This window comes from Ictidomys tridecemlineatus, chromosome 11 (genome assembly GCF_052094955.1).
Source record: "Ictidomys tridecemlineatus isolate mIctTri1 chromosome 11, mIctTri1.hap1, whole genome shotgun sequence".
Lineage (NCBI taxonomy): Eukaryota > Metazoa > Chordata > Mammalia > Rodentia > Sciuridae > Ictidomys > Ictidomys tridecemlineatus.
Genome location: NC_135487.1, coordinates 20,381,718 through 20,400,340, shown reverse-complemented (window position 1 = coordinate 20,400,340; position 18,623 = coordinate 20,381,718). Strand labels below are relative to the sequence as shown.

Here is an 18,623-nt window from a genome sequence, read left to right as displayed (position 1 = left end):
GAACCCCACGAGGGAGCGGCCAGCTTAGAGGCCTGTGGGCTGGGAGCTTCCTGCAGCCTGGAGAGTCAGCAAGGCCGGCCAGGCAGCTGGGGAGGGAGGAGACTATGGTGCTGGGAGCAGCAGAGCCTTCTGGAACCTTCCAGGGAGAGAAGCTGAGGTGCCGGGGAAAGGCCCAACTGCAAGTTGTGCCTTACACCAAGGCTCGCTAAGATCCTACTGTGTGCAGGCCCGTGTGTGGCTTGGGGGTGAATAGTCGAGGACCGAGTCCCCGGGAGGCAACGTGCTGGACAGGGAGGCGGGTCAATAAAGCATCACCTGGCCACTCCAGGTGGGGCAGGGAGCTCCAGGGAGGAGACCCTGAGCCACTCCAGGCTGATGCTCAGAGTTGCACCAGGTGGGAGGGAGGAGGCGCACTCCAGATGGGGAGACCCCAGGAGTAATGGCCCAGAGACCCACAGGTGCCTAACATGTTGGGAAAACATTGTACCCAGAGTGGGGCTGGAAGTGTCCTGGGGTCAACATGTGACAGAGCTCAAATGCTGTGAAGAAGAAACCAGACTCTCCTAAGCCAAGGGACCCTCTGAAGGGGGTAGGACTTCTGTGGCTTCCTATGGCCCCCTCCAGGTTGGAAGTCCTATGAGCCAGACTTGCAAAGCCTGTGGGCTTTAGCTGAGTTAAAATGGAATGCTGATAAACTCGTATTCAAATAGATTTAGAGTGTCCTGAAGTCCTGCAAATCAGAGACCTGAGCGGGCAGGGAGAGCGGCCTCAGTAACCCTGTCTTCCTGTGTGGGGACCTCACACAGATGGACACAGCCCCACGTGGCCAGGACTCCCACGCTCTTCACCCCGTGGGCCTGGGAAGGGCCAGCAGGGCCCAGGCCTCCCGCTCCTGCCCAGCACCCTGGGGAGCAGTCCCGGAAGGCCAGCCCCAGATACCCAGCCCGAACCGGGTCACCCTTCCTCCTCGCTCCTGTTTTAGATCCACCCAGCCATGTCCCCTGTGGGAGCCACAGATTCATTTCTGTCCCTGCTCAGTAAATCAGTAAGACCTGGGGACTGTCACAGCAGGAGACGGGAGAAAAGTTTTCTGGACTGTCAGCCCTTTGATGCGAGTCTGCCTGGCAAATAATTGGGAGTCTGGGCTTCCTGAGACCCGGGAAGGGCGGGGAGGTGTCCCCGTTCCTCGGTAGAGCACAGCTTCTGGGCCCCAGCAGGAGCCAAGAAAAGCGTGGGCTGCAGAGGACAGGCGCGTGGGCGAGCCCAGGCCGGGGGGCTGCAGGTGCATGAGGCCCGCGGCAGGTGATCAGGCAAGTGGGGACCAAGAGCAGGCCACCCGCGGACAGATCTGGGCAGGAAGCCCGTTTACATGGGCATCATAGAAGGTCAAAAGCTTAACTTGTCCTCCATGGCCAGAGGGGTGGGGAGGCCCCGGGCAGAACAGAACCAGGCTTCTCGCTGCGCCCGGTGCCACCCAGAGCAGCGCCGGCTTTCCCCGGCCAGCATCCATTCACCAACCCAGAGAAGGGCTCCGATTGGCCTGACTTGAGCTGTGCACCCACCCCGCCCCACTAGAGGAGATGCCTCCGATCTTGGCGCATGCTCAGATGCCTTCATGACCTGGTGGCCTGCTTGTCGTCCCCTCCCTTCGTTCACCTCTCAGCTCCAGGGTCCAGCCTTCTGAAGATCTGCAGGATCCTGGCGCCATACCCCCAGGTCTTACTCACGTGTTCCCTCTGCCCTAGGTCGCTTCCCTTCCACCTCTGGCAGGGCAAACCCAGCCCTTCTGAGAGGCTCAGGTGTGGCCTCCTTAGCAGGCCTTCAATCCTGCTCCGTTACTTGATACATGCCAGGCATCAGTGAATATCTTTGTAATTAATCAATTAATTAATTGCTGTTATTGACCACATGGATTTCATCCACACTTGGGAAGAGGAGCTGCCTTCCTTGGGCTGTGGTTTAACGGATCTTGGGGAGATGCCCATGTCCCACTTATATCCTAACTAGCATCCTGGAGAATTTCATCCCCTTTTCTGTCTGGGTCTTATCTGTAGAATGAGCTCTTCCACTTTTATCACTGGCTCCTGTCCTGTTACTTATGCAAGGTCTGACCTTGGGAGACATACGCCCATCTCCAGACCCGGGACAGCCAGGAAAGCCCTGGGACATTGGCTTTCTAGGCAGCATAGGACCCTGGGATAAGAGAAGTTTCCCAGCAGGTGAAAGTGAAATTCTGCTGAATCTACGAATTTGCTAATATTAGAATACTGTCAGATTCTTCCAAAACTCAAAAAAAAAGGAGTTCTGAATTTTGAATTAATCTTTGCCTTTTCACAGGAAAATGTAGACCTGTCTTTGGAAGTACAATGAGATCTCGCTAACAAATACCCATCATAATTCTGGGCACCTTTGCATTAGCTAGGGGGAAGAAGGTTTGCTAAGCTAATTAATAATATGAACAAGACTAGAAGTGAGAGGATTTATGTGCTCAAATGAAAGAATTGCTTTCAAGTCCCTCGTCACAAATTCATGGATCTGGAAAGACTCTCAAGATCTCTACACTGGTTCTCTCTCTCATTCCTCCTGAGTTACCTGTACCCAGGTGAGCGCTTAGAAATGCAATACCAGGTAATGGTCATAAAGGACTAGTGTGTGCTAGAAACTGGGCTAAGCACCTTTGGTCCATACCATTTTACTTCTCTGGCCTCTTCTCCTGTGCTGTCCCCTCTCTGTCCCTGTTCTGGTCACGCTGGGCCTTTCTGCAGTCCCTGCCCCAAGCCTCCTCTGAGAAGTACTCCCTGATCATCCTGCCCACGTTTCCCCCTCCAGCCCGCAGCATCAGGCCTTTGCTTCAGAACATCAGCTGTGACTGCCGCCTTTATAGTCCTCGTCACAGTCTGAAATCAATCGGTTATTGATACGCTTGTTTATTACCTGCTTCTCCCTCCAGAAGGTGAGCCCAAAGGGCAAAGTCCTTGCCTTATCTTTTTCCACAGGTACATCCCGTGGACCTCCAAAGCCGCCATCGCCCAGGATGTCATCACCGTGTCTACAGAGCAGATGAATAAACGACTGGATGAACTCATTTCCCTAAACTCTAGCCACGCCCGTGGAGTGTTCCAATCAATAAACAAACAGACGTAAGATGTACAGCAGTCCCAAAGCCTCTGGGAATATCTCCTGAACAAGTCTCAAGGTTTATCTTTCCTTGGTCCAACAGGTTTCCCTGAGTCCTTTGAAAGATTGCAAAAGGCCTATTGATCTGTGCCGAGGCGCTCCTGGTTTTCTGGACATTTCTTGAAGTACATGAGCTCATTTAACCGACGAAGAAACTCACAAGGACTCAGCAAGATCACCAGTGTCGGGAGATGCAGGACAAGACGCCAGCTGTCTCCATCTGATCAATCCCTGACCGAGGCACTCAGCGGGTGCAGGCAGAATCTGCTGTCTGTCACAAAGATTGGCACCACCTTCTGGAGGCACTGCAAGAATAATCATAAAACAACAGCAGTGGAGTCTAACAGATCCCGAGTGCTTCCTACGAGCTGAACAGTGTGGGGAACATTTTAATTCTGCCCAGCAACCCTAGGGGGTGGGGACTGTTATTATCTCCATGTGCCAGATGAGGAAACTGAGGCACAATTGCATGAAGCAGTCTGCCTGCGGTTATGGGGTGAGCAGGTGGTGGAGCAGAGGCGATCTGGCGATGGGTATCCAAAGCATTTGGAGGGAGTAGCTCACAGCTGGCAACTCCTCCTAAGGAAGTAGTCGTGGTCCAGGGAGGATCCTTGTGTAGAGCCAGTGGGTCTTTCCATTCTCTAGACCACCCAGCTGTGCGGGGCACCCTGGAGCATTTCTATGGGAGGCCATTTCTATAGGGCTGGCTTCCCACCTCACCAGGCTGTGTTTACAGAGCCATCCAGCAACACTGAGCGCCGTGCACCCAGGACCCTCCAACCTGCTGCTTCTGTTGAAAGGTGTGTGTCTCTCGCTTTTCTTTGCCCCACACTAAAATGTCACGGGGTCTTTTCTAGAAGCACTGAATGGAAATAAAAGAGATTAGTGGAGAATTTTGCCTCAGTTAAAGGCAGCCTGGAGTGAGTGGGAGTCGGCAGAGCCACTTGGAGCCCAACCTCTCTTCCCGCTTGGTCCTCTGGCTCCTGCCCAGGGACCCTCCCCAGGCAGCCCTAGGGCATCAGCGTTGTGCCAGGGACCTGCCAAGCTCCTCCTCCCAAAAGCCAGCTCCCCACATTAGCCTGGCCAGAAGCAGGACACCAGGAAAGGCTCTGGCCTTCTGGAAAGGAAAAGGAGGAGCCCCTGGGAGATGGTAGAACCCCAGAGTCTTGGCCTGAAATACTGACAGCTGCTTGGTGGTGACACCTTGGAAACCCCCGGGCCACAGGCTCTCCACTTGGAAAACCCCAGACTCGGGATGGTCAGCCAGGGAAGGGAGATATGTTCCCTTCTGGTGTGGAGGAGCCGTGACCCTCAGCTCTTCAGAAGTGCAGCCCTCCTCGAAGGTACAGTCAGGGTTGTCAGTGGGACCCTGACCTTCTGGGATCTGCATTGCTTAGACTTTTGGGATTCTGTAGAAACTCGCCCTGGCTGCAGGCTGGACTCCCTGGAGTTGCCGTGGGCTTCTCAGAGCCTGTGCTCAGCTGGGCCTCCCCTGAACCCTGCTCCCCCTCCTGTCCTATTTTACAGAGGGCCTACCACATGCCAAGAGCACAAGAGGAGCGGCAGGGGTGAGTTTATGAAGATGTCCTTAAAGGGCTTGTAGACCCAGGATCATTCCTATGACTCGAACCCTGTGTGTTCAAAACACAGAGAGAAGAAAAAGAGACAAACCTGCTAGTGACTTCAAGGTGCCCATGATTTTGCAACACAACACCTCTGGGAAGCTGCGCTGCACGGGGAACCCAGGCCAGGAGGCCCAGCTCTGCTGTCTCCTGGGTCCGGTGCTCAGGCACCTGCACCTGCTCACGCACCTGCACCTGCTCACCTGGAGCAGAGGTTGATTCTGCCGTATGGGGCCGGGAGGGTAAGCGGAGCGGGGTCAGGATGTGTGCAGGCCACCTGGGTAGGAAGAGCAGCAGTGGGCACTGGAGAGGGAAGGATGGGGCATGGGACATGGGAAGAGGAGGCTGGCCATGAGGCTACAGGGTCTGGCCAAGGCCAGTCTCAAAATACCAGGCTGACTCTGAAATCTATTCTGGAGGCTGGATTTCTTACAGAGATATTTCCTCGCGGTTGACCTAAGAGTTGAGTTGCCAGAAGTAGCCACTACACAGAAGATAGATTCGGTTGTGATTGCATTCAAACAAGGAATGCTTTTTAATAGGGGTATATCCTATGCAATATTTGGGATATAGTTATACTAAAAAATGATTTGCTATTTGGAATTCAGATGTGACCACAGGTCCTGTATTTTATATGGCAACTCTACTTGGGGGCCAGAGCAGAAGGAGAGGAGGTCAGGATGGGGGAGGATCAGCTCCCTCCCCACTGCAACCTGAGGGGCTTTGCTGCTCTCAGCTTTAAATCTGGGGAAATTCATGAAGATTCCATTTGGAAACAAGTACCTGACTTTAATGATGATATTCAAATGCTCATAAAACCATTGTGTAAGTTATGTCTAAGATCCCTTCAGGCGTGTGTCTGCACAAGGGGACAGTAGACTTTTTCTATAAAGGGCCAGCTCTAAATATTTTAATATTTAATTGTTAAGACTTAATCACAATGTTTACTACAGACTGAAAATGTTTTAGGCCTTGTGGACCAGGCTGGCTGTGTTGAAACAGCTCAGCTCTCCTGTTGTAATATAAAAGCAGCCTTAGACATGGGTGCATAAATGAATGTGGTTGTGTTCCAATAAAACTTTATTGAAAAATCAGACTGTGGGCCAGATATGGTCTTGGGCTATAGCTTCCTGACCTCTGGCCAAGACAGCTGGGCACTCTCAGTGCTGGCTGAGAGAAGCACATTCTTTCCCCAATGTCCTGGACACAGAGACATCTTCCCTAAGGAACTGAATGTTTAATTGGGGACCTCAGCATTTCTCTCTCTCTGCCACCAATTTCTGGGGTGGCCATGTGACAGATTGCCCTTACCTTCCTGGGTCTCAGAGGCCTCACTTCTAGGATGAAATAGTTGGAGCCTCAGGATCTTCCCCCAAATCAGACTTGATCACCCTGCCCTACCACGGAGCATCTGTCCCCAGGCAGCAGTTGGTCTCTCTCCTTCCCGGACCTCCCCGGACCTCCGCTCCGCCTGGGCCAAGGGTTGCAAGATGAAGACACCTTTGCTCATTCCATTCATTTCAGGGCAATGGGGACTTTGTTTATTTTTGGTTTTTGATTTTCCAGGACTCCAGAGTCTCTGAGAACCCTCTGCCCTTGCTGCTTCCTGAGCCACAGACACTGGACAGGTCACCCTGGAGACAGTGGCTCTGCGTCAGCCTCCTGCCAATGAACAGCTGCCAGCTCTGCGAGAGGCCCGGGCCTCCCACCAGGAGCTGAGCCAGGACCAGGAATGTCTTCCACACCTACCGGGGCTCCGCCATGGCTCCAGTCTCGGTGAAGCAGCGAAAGACATGGATTTCCCAGGACCCAGGCCAGAGGCCCCACCAAGGCGTCAGAGGGTGGGTGTGGCAGTGAGATCCTGGCTTCCTCTCCCAGCACCTCTCCTCTGCCAGGTGACTGACAGCTCTCTGGTAGCAGCAGAGAGCAGCACAAGGGCACGGAGGGCAAGAGATCAGGGATGCTTCCTAGAGCCTCGCTGCCCACCCATGGGAAAGGATGAGCCTGGTGAGAGGCCCCCAGGGGCCTGGGGCCCACAGAGGCGGGATGGGCCATCTCAGTGCATCGATTTCCAGTGTGAGGCTGGACCAAGTGACTTTCATGGGCCTGCTGGTCTTGTCTTTGTGGGGGCGGGGGCTCTTGTAATGATGTGGTTCCCTCTGGAGGGAAATGGAGCTGAGGGTAGCCGAGGATTTGGCAGAAGGAAGGGGGAGGGGGGTAAGGCAGAGCTTGATTGACAGCCTCCAAGACAGAAAATGAAAAGAAAAGGGCCACATGTGGTAAGAAAGACCTCAGGTTACTTGTTACTGCAGCATAGCGTTACATATCCTGCCTAATACACACTCAGCCCAGGGAGGGCCTCAAACTAGGCACCTTTCAGGGATGACTGTTGAATTAGGTGATGCTGTTCCAATAGGTCAGGGTGAGATACCTCAGTCCAGCTTCTCTGGACTCCGTCCTGCTTCATCCATAAGATGGTTGCAGCCGCTGGTGCCTGCTTTGGTCTGGCTGGTGCACACTGGTTGGCAAAGGGCCTGGCCCCCAGGAAATGCCCACTCTCAGGGATGCCGCTGGCTGAGTACCCCTCAAGTCAGAAGCTACTCCATGGAGCCTTTCCTAATCTCATTTAAACCTCGTGGCAACCCTCCATGGCGTGGCTTCCTTTAAACAGGAGAAGAGAGGTTAAACAGGTTTGGAAATCTGCAAGCCCAGGTCTGTCTGGCCCCAAACTCCCCCCCTCGGCTCCTCCTCCTCTTCCTCCCACACCTTCCCCAGCTCCACGAGGCCCTTCGCGCCTCTGACATCTCAGAGCCTGTCCACCCATCAGGATGTGGTCCTTTCGGGGACTCTCACTCGTCCCTGGATGGGTCTGTGGCACTGCCTGCTCCACAGCTTCCCACCCCAGACTCACTCTCTCCCCCAGCCCCCATTTTCTGATGGTTTTGAAGTCACCATGATTTAGAGGCAGGAGACCTGGGTGCTGAGCCAGACAGACGCGGAGTCAAATCCCAGCCCAGGGACAGCCAGGCTCCATGGACACCACCAGCTCATCACTTAGCTGCTGGCTCTGTCTCTTGGGACAGTTGCACCCACCAAGGCCACCAGGCTGGAATGGGAAAAAAATCAGCATGGCCATTACTGGAACTGGAAGTCCCCTGGGGACAAGGGGCAGGGGCTGAGTCATGACCGTTTACCTGCCCAGGCCTGGGTTGCCAGGCGCTGTGCCAAATGTTTTCACATCTCCTTCTTCCAGGCTCCACGTGGCTCAGTGGGACCTCAAGACTTGTTCTGCACAGTGTCTCATCAGGGCAGAAGTGATGCCTGTCACTTCCTCTGCATCATCTTTAGTGGCTGGTGCAAAACCACCAGGGTTTTCCTCTCCCCTGGTACAACAGCTGCTCTATCCCCCAGATTCTGTGGGTGGCCATGATGGATAGAGTCAAACCCACTCAACCTACAGTGGACAGGTAGGATCAGCAAAAATCAATATCTGGGTTTTTTTAAGCCACTGTGATTTGGAAGTTACTTGTTACTGCAGCATAGCATTACCTATCCTGCCTAACACACACTCAACACACGGAGGGCCTCAAACTAGGCACCCTTCAGGGCTGACTGTTGAATTAGGTGATGCTGGTCCAATAAGTCAGGATGAGAGACATCAGGACCTGAAGACCATGGTCTAGCCATGAGGAGGACAGAGCTGCAATGTGGGAGTCTCCCTGCCCACTTCAGAGACCATCTTGGTGAATACAGCTCTACAGAACACAAAGCACAGGGAGTCGGCAAGTCAAGTCATGCCCTAGAGCTACAGAGGCCATCATCCAGGCAAGAACAGCCACAGAAGCCCCCCCCCCCCCCCCCCCGCACAGGCATTCAGCCCACCTGCTTTCAAAACAGCCTGAAGATGACTCGGGCTCGGAGCGCAGACTCTGGCCACCAGAAACCAAGACAAGTTTGTTCACGCTCCTCCACCCTCGACCGCCCGTGAAATGCAGACCTGGAGAACTGCCTGGCTGAGGGCTCAGAGCACGGGCTCTGGAGTGGGTTCTGTGGGCCCCGGCACGGCTTGGCTGTGGGACCCCAGTCAATTCCTCCACCTCTCTGAGCTAGAGCATCCTCCTTGTAAAATGAAGATGATGAAACTTGGCCTCTCAGGTTTTTAGGCAGATCAGACAATGTGCTGGCCTCACGTCCGACCCTTACAAACATCGTGGGATTTCATCACCTCTATTTTATCAGAGAAGATAATGTTAGAAGCCATTTCCTGGGCTCAGGGAGGCCAGGGCCGAGGAGACAGGAGTCCAGCTCTTTAAGTATTCATTCTATTTACTTTTACACACGAGAATGATTTCCCAAGTACAGAGAAAAATAAAAAGTCGTCCAGAAGAGAGGGACAGTGGTGATATGTGCAGCGGCTAAGGGCACAGACCCTGGAGGGTGGACCAGGCCAGGGTTCAGAGGCTCTGCACTTAAAGACACACGACACAGTGGGCCAACCCTCCGTGCCTCAGTTTCCCCACCTGGGAAATAGGGACACTGTCAGAGCCTTGACCAGGGACCTGCTGGGTGGCATTGGCCCCGGCTCTGGGCAAGATCACAACCGATGGCAGCTGGAAACCCGTGGGTATCCGCTCTGACCCGGGGTTGCCCTGCGCCTGGAGGCTGCCCGTGAGGCTGGGAAGGACACAGCACCGTCCACGGCCAGGGAAAGCTCTAGATCTGGGAAGGGAAGTACCGGTGGGTCGCAGCCAGGGCCCATCCGCCGTTGTCTCTCTGGCTGCCACAGTGAGACACACACGTGGGTTCCATGGGGCGCCACGAGGACGAGCTAGAACGAGAGAGAAGGAGCTAGAACGAGAGAGAAGGGCTGCAGGAGCCAGGTTTCAGCCAGCCCCCGGCGGGGATTCGGAAGCCCCTGGTCTCTAATAAAAGCTGTCGGTGCCCCTGAGTCCCCAGAAGGTGGAGACTGGAGCAGACGGGTCTCTTCCACCTTTCTCACGGCCAGCCCTGGGCCCCCTGGATTTTGTGGTGAGCAGAGGGAGAGCAGAGACCCCAGGCCCTGGTGCAGCCCCCCACCTGCGGTCACCTTCCCGCCCCACTCACACCTCCTCTAGTCCCCTGTCCCCCATACAGCCCTCTCTCCTTTCCAGCGCCTGTGGCCTGCTGTCACCAGGAGCCCGCCCAGGGGGCCCCACCTCCGCGTCCACCTCCCAGCCCTGGACGGCTCCTTGAAGGCTCCCTGTGAGATGGCCGACACCCCCACACACACCCGGGCACACAGCGAAGCTTTGCCGCTTCCTGGCTGTGCCTTCCTAGGTAAGTGACTCAGCCCCCAAGTCCCCACCTCACAGGACGGCTACAGAGCCGGTGACAACTCTGAGGTCCACCCTAGGACTCCAGGGCCTGAGGAGCAGACGTGAGGCCGCTCTGTATCAGCCACAGAGAGGGTGGTTATTGCAGGAAGGATGTGGGGAGGAGGAGAGAGATGACAGCCTCCTACCCAATTTTCTCAGCAGCGTTGATGGGAGGCAGGCATCTCGGTTGCAGCCGTGGGGATCGATGGGGCAGGCCGGCCTCTGCCTCTCGGGGTGACACGCGCTGCATACACAATGGCTCGAGCCTGCGTGTGGGGTACAGGATTAAAGGTGTCCATGAAGCTCTGCTCCACAGGGTTGGCCTCTAGCTGTGCAGGGGCGTCCGTGGCCTGAAAGAAAGTGTGCTCAGCTTGGCGGACCCCTGGCCCGTCCTTTGAGGTCAGATTTGGGTCGGCTTCCCTGGGAGACAGCCTTGTGTGTGGCACGTAGTAGGTACCTGTTTGCTTAACAACTGAAGTCCTGCAGCTCTTGTTTGCATGGCACCTCACTCTCCTGGCACAGTCAGACCGTGAACATCAGGAAGGGACTGGTAAGGCTCAGAGAAGGGAAGCAACTTTTGCAAAGCTGCACAGCACCGTCTGCCCAGCGAGGCCTAGAATGGGGGGCACTGGCTCAGTGAAGGCGTCTTCTCCTCCAGCTCCCGCTCACATTCACTGAGCGTGTTCAGGGCTGCGGAACAGCGATTTTATTAGAGTTCAAAGACCATTTATTTTCTCCTAAAAATAACTGCAAAATAAATAACTGAGAAGATCCCCCAAATGTTTATAAATGTATTAAAATCATGTTATCAGCATATACAATGCAGCAGTGTAAATAAGAAGGCTCCAGCCTGCCAGGCAGCCACAGGCCCGGTGTGTGTGTGTGTGTGTGTGTGTGTGTGTGTGTGTGTGTGTGTGTGTGTGTGCACGCGCTCGAGCACGCACGTGAGCGTGTGCACTAAACAGAGTGGGAAACCGCAGGCTGGAGGGCAGGATCCCCTGGCAAATGAGCTTCCGAAGCCTTGCTGTTCCGGCTGGGCAGCCGTGAACCCACAGGATGGAGTGGACGTCGCCTTATTAGTGTTTCAAACCAGCACCTTTCCCAGAAAACTCTCCAACTATTTTTACTCCAAAGGGGGAAAACTAGCCACTTCTCATGCAGAATGTGACAGGTTCTGAGATAGAAAAGAAAATATTTTAGAACGAACAGGAGAGGAAACATAATTTATTGGGATTCTCCTGTCTAGGCAGAGAGGATACCTTCCACGCATCCTTAAAACCCAGCCACGAGCCTTGTAGAGCAGGAAGGGTGATCCGCAGCGCCCAGCCCGGCGCCCACTCCAGCAATACCTGTTGTCATCAGACCCAGGACTTAATGGGACTCTGTAGCTCGCTCTACTGCAGAACAGAGCCACTCTGCCTGACAGCATCGTCCGCTAGGAGTGACAGTATCGGGCCGCCAGCTGCGCTTTGCAGCTCTTGTATCCTGACGAAGGACCACCAGCCTTGGGCTTCTCCTGCGGGGAGCAGGCGTGTCCTCAAGTCACCAGGCATTTGGCAGCTGCTCTGCCTCGTAGGAGATGTGCTGTTGCTCCATGGGAGGGGCACAGACGGCGAGCCTGCAGACCTGGGTTCCAATCATGCCTCTACTTCTTATTCACTGTGGATCCTTCGTGGGCCCCTTGGAGCCTCATCCTCCTCATCTGTAAAATGGGACACACAGCCTCTCTTGCAGGGTGGCTGTGAGGACAAAGGGAGATAAGCCGAGCATTCCCCTTGGTCTTTGGCATCAAGTAGATGCTCAATAAATGGTGCCGGCTTCCTCCCTGCGCAGGGGATAATGCCAAAGGTGTCCCCGTGCTGATCTCCAGACCTCTGAACGTGTCATCCTACAGAGCCAAAGGGACCTCGCAGGTGTGACGAAGGCTTCGATCCTGGGCAGAAACAGGTTCTGCCTTACGCGGAGCTTCCAGAAAGAGTCCCGCCTGCCCTTCCACGTGGGACCTCCCCGGACTGACCACCTTCAGGGCTGGAGAGATGACAAAAGTGGGTGGAGGTTTGTTAAAGTAAAGGTGGGAAACTAACCCACCTCCCTCTGCCCAACTCTCGGTGCAGACCACCCGGGCATGGGGCTGTGCCCACCATCCCCCAGATCTCCATCCTCAGAGCCTCTCTCCACCCAGTCGCCCCCAGTCTCCCCACGAACCCGGGGAGCTCACTCTTGAGAGCCCACCACGCCCTTAACCTACTCTCCAGGGGACTCTGCCAGGTGAACTGGGCTCTCAGGGTGCCCGGCCACAAGGCCACAAGTCTCCACCCGCAAGGGTGCCCGGCCACGGGCTCAGACCCTGCTGCTCAATAGTGCCCGTGGACCCTCCCGTGGTTCTGCACGGTCCTCGGGCCTCCGGAACCAACAGACTAGGAGGTGAATGAGGAGCCTGCGAGGGGCCACGTGGCCTCAGGCCGGGACCCAAATCAGGTGGCGATGAGTCGCTGATCCCCTTCAAAGGCCGCGTCAGCTGCAACACAGCCCGGCCAGAGCAGCCTCCCGGTCACTGCTGTGGTCCAGCTCCTGCGTGAGTCAAGGCAGAAGGTTCAGAGGTGAGATGGGGGTTCCCTCACCTGATCAGTGCCTCGCCCCCCACAGGGATGGACTGGGTGGTAAAGCAGGTGAGTTGTGCTGGGGAGGGGGCCTGGAAGGTGTGCCTTGGGGTTACATCGTGTCCCTGTTGAGCAGAGCTCTCGCTCTGTGTCCCCTCCCCTCCTCTGCACCCTGACGCCATGCTCCCCATAGCTCCCCTCCACACCCTTCCTGGTGATGTCCCACCCACCTTGGTCCAGAGCCATCTGGGAGCCCCAGTGTCCCACGGGAGGCCTCTGTGACATGAGGGTCGGCAGTATCCCACCTGCAGTGAGCAGCAGGTGACCATCTAGCACAGAGCCAGCAAGGTCAGCAGAGGCGCGTCCTTGCAGCTCTTAGAAGCTCCCCTGGATGGCTCCTGGGATGACCTGCAGGCTGGCCACGCCCAGGGGACAGATCCCCAACAGGCCTGGCTAGGAACCTGGCTCTGCCCACTGCAGGAGTGGCCTTGGGGACTCTCCTGGCCTCAGCCTCCACAGTGGAATGGGGGTGGGGGGGACAGACCTGGCCCCGCAGGCCCTGAGAGTGTGCTCAGGCTGGGGCTTTGCCTCAGCAGCAGCGCTGGGAGCCACGGTGGCCCTGGGAACAGCTGGGGGACAGGAGGGTTTTGCATTTCAAAGGGACACTGGGCCTTGATCTCAGCCCCTCTGTGGGTTGTCAGATCAAAAGGCAGAATTTCTGCTGAGCAGCTTAGACCGGCACAGCGCAGAGCAGCTTCCAGAAGTGGCAGCAGATGCCACAGGGTTGGGGTGTGGAGCGAGACCAGTGGCTTTGGACAGACGCCCCCCGCCTGACAGCGCTGCGGCCCACGCTCAGTACACACCCCGGGCAGTGTCCTCACGGCACCAGGGGAGGCAGGGTGGCGGCCACCTCATGAGACAGAGGAGAAACTGAGGCTCTGGAGAATCCGTCCTAGAACAATGGGAACTTGGCGGTTGGCCCTCGAGGCCCACGCTGCACACAGAAGGGGAAACACGGGCCAGGCCATGGTCAGAGCCTGGGCAGCCAGGAATGATCAGGCAGGACCCCACCCTGAGAAGAGCCTGCTCGTGGAGGGGGAGGGAGTCTCAATGTCAACTAGGAATCGCCGATTCACATGAGGTGGACAAGATGCAAGGGACAAGCGACCTCATGGAGGTCCCCAGAGAGACTCAGGAAGGCTTCAGGGAGGAGGTGGCAGGGTCAGGACCTGGGAGCCTCCCTTCCCAACCAGCCTCCTGCTGCCTCACTCCAGCCTCAGGAGAGGGAGGCAGGGAGGGCCCAGAGGCCACATGCAGGATTTGGGGTTTTAAGCAGAGACATGGTTGAATCTTTATTTTCAATAAATTCCTTGGAACTGGAAGACGGGAGCGTTATATAGAAGAGAGCTCTGGGATTTTCTCTTTTCTCTTTTTTTCCCTTTTGAAAATACATTTAAAATTGCCAAAAACAAAAATGAAATCCCCTCTAATCCCATCCCCGAAAATAGTTGCTTCTAGATATTTTACTTACCTACACACACACACACACACACACACACACACACCCACGCACACACACACACACACACGCATATAGGTTTTTATGTAACAGAGATGTCCGCCTCTCAAATCCAGTCATCTCTTTTCCCCATGAACATGGCTGAGTGCCTACCATGTGCCAGGCAGAGCCCCTGGGGACAAGGCTAATGGAAGTCCCCTCTGCTTGGTGGCTCCAGAGTCCCTCCCTGCCTGCTCTGTCACGAGGACCTTGGTAAAGCCGCGCCCAGCAGCATGAGGCCAACAGGGCTCCAGTGAAAGAGCCCAGGCTCAGTCACCCACAGGCTGTGTGCCCTCGGGCTGGTTGCTTTACTGCTCTGAATGTTAGTCTTCCCAAACGTTAAGGGGACCCCAGCCCAGCCTCTTCGCTGCTTCCCAGTGAGCAAAGGTATGAAGAGGGACGGGAGGGGGCTGTTTTGTCTCAGGTGGTCAGGAAAGGCCCCCTGAGTAGGTGGCATTTGAACTGAGACGGTCCCAGAATATAAAGATTGAACACCCTTCAGTCCAGGGTCTCCACCCCGAATCCTCCAGGGGCCCGGGGGTCACTGGGCAGGCAGAGAGCACTCAGGAGAGCCGAAGAGAGGCTGTGCTCAGAGAAGAGGGAGGTCAGATGGGGGAGGGCCGTGTCCACGCAGAAACCTCAAGACCCTCCCGTGGGAGCAGAAACTGCCCCGCCCCAGCTCCGGGTCTGGACCAGAACTCCGGTTTCTCAAGAGGAAAACAAACAAACAAACAAACAGATTTTTTAGGTGTAAAATCCCAATTTTTAAACATTGCCAATTTGTTCAATTTTTTTTTTTCAAAAGACATCTTGAGAGGGGCGGCTAAGCCCTTGGGCTGGATCTCTGCATCTGTGCAGCCTGATCTGGTCCAGCCCCAGGTAATACGTGCAGGGGCTGGGGGTGGCCAGTTCTCTTCCAGGAGAAGAAGCTCAAGTTAGTGTCTGTCTGTCTGTCTGTCTCTCCTCTCCCTTCTCCTGCCCTGGTCCTCGGCACCCTCTCTCCACCTCTCACCTGCCCTCCTCCTCCCCCCTCCTTTCTCTCCCTCCCGTCCCCCTCCCTCGGTGCCCATATTTGTTTTCGGAACCTCGGAATCCTTCCCAAGCCTCTGACATTTACTCTTTGGGATTAGGATAGTTTCTATTTCCCTTTCCCAGAGCGAAGCTGGTGGTAAGATTTCCCCGGGGTTCATGCCTGCCCTTGTGGAGGTGAAGTGCGGGGCCAGATCCACGTCACCAACAACCATTGGGCACCCTCTGTGTACCCACCAAGGTAGAGGGCAGTGGGAGCAGGTGCCACTCTCAGAGGAAAATGTCCTGGTCAGTCGGAAGGAAAATGACTGACAAACCCCTGGCTAAGCACACACCAGGTCCTACGCCAGCACTTTCCCACACTGACTGGTCTCTTCTCGTGGTTCCAAAAGTATGCACTGTTATCATCTCTAGATGACAGACCAGCAAAGTGAGGCTCAGAGAGACCGTGTAGCTCATTCAGAGTCCTGCTGGAAACACAATCTTGACCAAGGTCACCTGGCTTCAAAGTCCAAGCCTTAACCACTGCCCTGCACGCCCCCTATGGCCTCTGACCGAAGCCAGTCTCGCCCTTGAAGATGAGGGGCTGCCTTCAGCAGAAGAGTGGAGAGCGTCCCTAAGCAGGGGCTGCCGTGGCCGGGGTGAGCGCAGCACCTGAGGGCAGGCAGGACCTGGCAGTGTCCAGTGGGAGCCCACGAGGGCCTGGCGTGGGCTAGGCAGTAGCCGGGAGGGGACCCGTGGCCGTGCCTTTGTGCTGGTTGAACAGGAGGTGGCTGTGAGAGCCCGGCGATGACATCCCCTGGACTGGCACCTTCCCCAGAGCTCCTTACCTTAAGCAGCTGGGGAGAGCGTCCACTGCGGGCCACGGGTCGGCCAGCTGCAGGGAGAGCACCGGCAGGCTCTGCGGGATTGAGCGGCCTGCAGCCCTGCCACCCTGCCCATCGAGACCAGATAAGAGTGAGAACTGGTCCCGTGGCCCCACCCAGAGGCCAGGGTCTCTGGGAAGTGTAGTCCCTGCCTGGGTGGCCCTTCCAGTCAGGCCTCAGCCTAGCCCTCATGTCGTCACCACCCTGCCACCCTCAGAGCTTTAGTGTCCCTGGGCTGCTGCAATCAGGCACTGCCAATCCGATGGCTTCAAACAGCACAAGTGCTGTCCCCGGTTCCCAAGGCCAGAAGCGCCCAGCCCAGGTGTCAGCAGGGCTGCGTCCCCCGGGAGCTGCTGGGGAAGCTGCATCCCAGGCCTCTCTCTGGACGTCTGGTAGCCTCAGTAGATAGATGTCCAGCCTGCAGATGGCCATCCTCCCGAGTCCCCTCACATCCTCTTCCCCAAGTGTCATGTCTGGTCCCAGATCGCCCCTTTCCCTAAGGCGATCCGTCGTATTGCACTAACGCTCACCCTAGTGACGTCATTGGAACTCTGCGAGGGCCTTATTTCCCACTGAGCTCACTTCTGAAGTGCAGGGGTCAGGACGCGAAGGGCTCTTTCCTGGGGGACAGTTCCATTGCCAGCAGCCGTCATCTCCCCTCCGTGAGCAGCACTGCGGCCATTTTTACCATCATCAAAGGCATCTTGGGGGGTCGGGGAGGAGGGTGGAGAGAGACGCGGGGGAGAGCCAGGCTGTGGGGCTGATGGAAGTGGATCCAGTCCTCCCTCGGTCTCATCCTTCCCGAGGAGCCTTCCGGAGCAGCCGGGGCCTGTGCGCGACCCTGGAAAGGCAGGGAGGGGTGGTGGGTGCCAGGCGCCAGGCGGTGGGGCACTGGGGCAGAGGCGGCGGGGAGAAGCTTGCCCCTCCCCCGAAGCAAAGACCGGCCCACAGCGAGCTGAAGGCTGACAGAGACAGCAGCGGGACTCGGCATCTCCAGCTGCTCCTTCATGTCCCGGGTTTTGAAACCCAAGGCACAAAAAGAAAAGAGACCATTGAAATGGAAATGTGTTATGACGGCTCAAAGGAGAGCGGATGGAAGCGGGGCCTCCTTTCCAGACACGTTTCCTGTCACTTCCGAAAGGAAACCTAATAAAAACAGCCCCGTGCTAATTGAGACCATGGAGATGTCACCTGAGCCTCAGGGGAGAGACGCCACCCGCAGCTGTGACCCAACCTTGGCCACTCTGGGCCTCAGGCTGAAAATGGTATCCTGGGAGGAGCCGGGCACCCCGCTGGTCACCCCGCTCGTCACCCATTTACTGAGTGGCCCTGGGAGGTCCTCACGGGCCTCCCACAGCCACAGGCCCCCAACTGCCCTCTGGGTCCAGAAGGTAGGAGGCCCTGGGGCTGTGAGAGGAAGAAGAGGCTCACGGGACCGATGGTGTCTGAGAACCCAGGAGGCCATCGGGGGGCCTCCTGGACAGGCACTGTTAGCAGGGGACCCTCCACGCGCCCTCGCTGGAGCAGGCTGGAGGGAGGCCCCGGAGCCTCTGAGGCTGCCCACCACAGGCTGCTCTCCCTGCAGTGATTGAGGCCCAAGGGCCAGGGCAGCCCCTGACTTTTCCTCCCTTAGGAGCTGCCTCCCCAAGTGCACACCGGAGGTCAGAGGAGGTCTGGGGAGATGATGGGGGACAGGAGACGCCCAGCTCTGGAGATATCCCTGTGCTGCTTTGTCACCTGGGATAGCTCATGGGTCCCACAGCAAGCCACACTGTGCAGATGAGGAAACCGAGGCTGGGAGGGTAAAGGACATCCCCAGGCCACACGGGGACAGTGGCAGAGCCGGGGCTTGAACCCGGGCCTCCCGGCTCCAGGGCTGGTGCCTGCTCAGCCTGGCGCTGAGGCTCCCTCCTGGGAGTGGCATCTCTCTGCAGCCTGTGCGCTCCGCTCCCCTCTGCCTGCTCAAGCTGTGGTTCCCAAATCCCAGGCCAAGGAACCCTGCACTAGCCTCCCCTGGAAGCTGGCTGGATGCAGGTCCCCGGCCCATCCCCAGCTCCTGTGGGAGCACCTCTAGGGTGGAGGCCCAGCATCTGCAGTTTTTAAAAACCTTCCCGGGGACTTATGTTGAAGGCCACAAAGCTAAAACTACTGTGCTGCTCCCGGACCGTGTCTTTCTCAGTCCCTATCTTACAGCCAAGGAAATCAAGCCTTGAGCTGGTGACGGCGTTTGTCCAGGGCCACCTAATTAATGAGCTGGGATTTGGATACAGGTCATCCAGCCCTGGTGTCAGTGCCGCTAACCCCTACGATAACGCGAACACTGACCTGTTTCCTGTAATGAGAATGACAGCAAAGGTCAGCACTGATGCAGCACTTACTGTATACCAAGCCCTGCTTTGAGCACCTTGCAGACTTAG

General features: G+C 56.5%; 1 long non-coding RNA gene across 1 annotated transcript; it reads right to left on the bottom strand.

The window, feature by feature from the left end:
- Window positions 1-8,687: 8,687 nt before the first annotated feature.
- Window positions 8,688-15,336, bottom strand: LOC144367974 (uncharacterized). Its single transcript, XR_013427647.1, has 4 exons — window positions 12,984-15,336; window positions 10,611-12,724; window positions 10,300-10,503; window positions 8,688-9,627 (listed from the first exon to the last, which is right to left on the bottom strand). It is a non-coding gene; the product is annotated as an uncharacterized LOC144367974 (long non-coding RNA).
- Window positions 15,337-18,623: the final 3,287 nt, after the last annotated feature.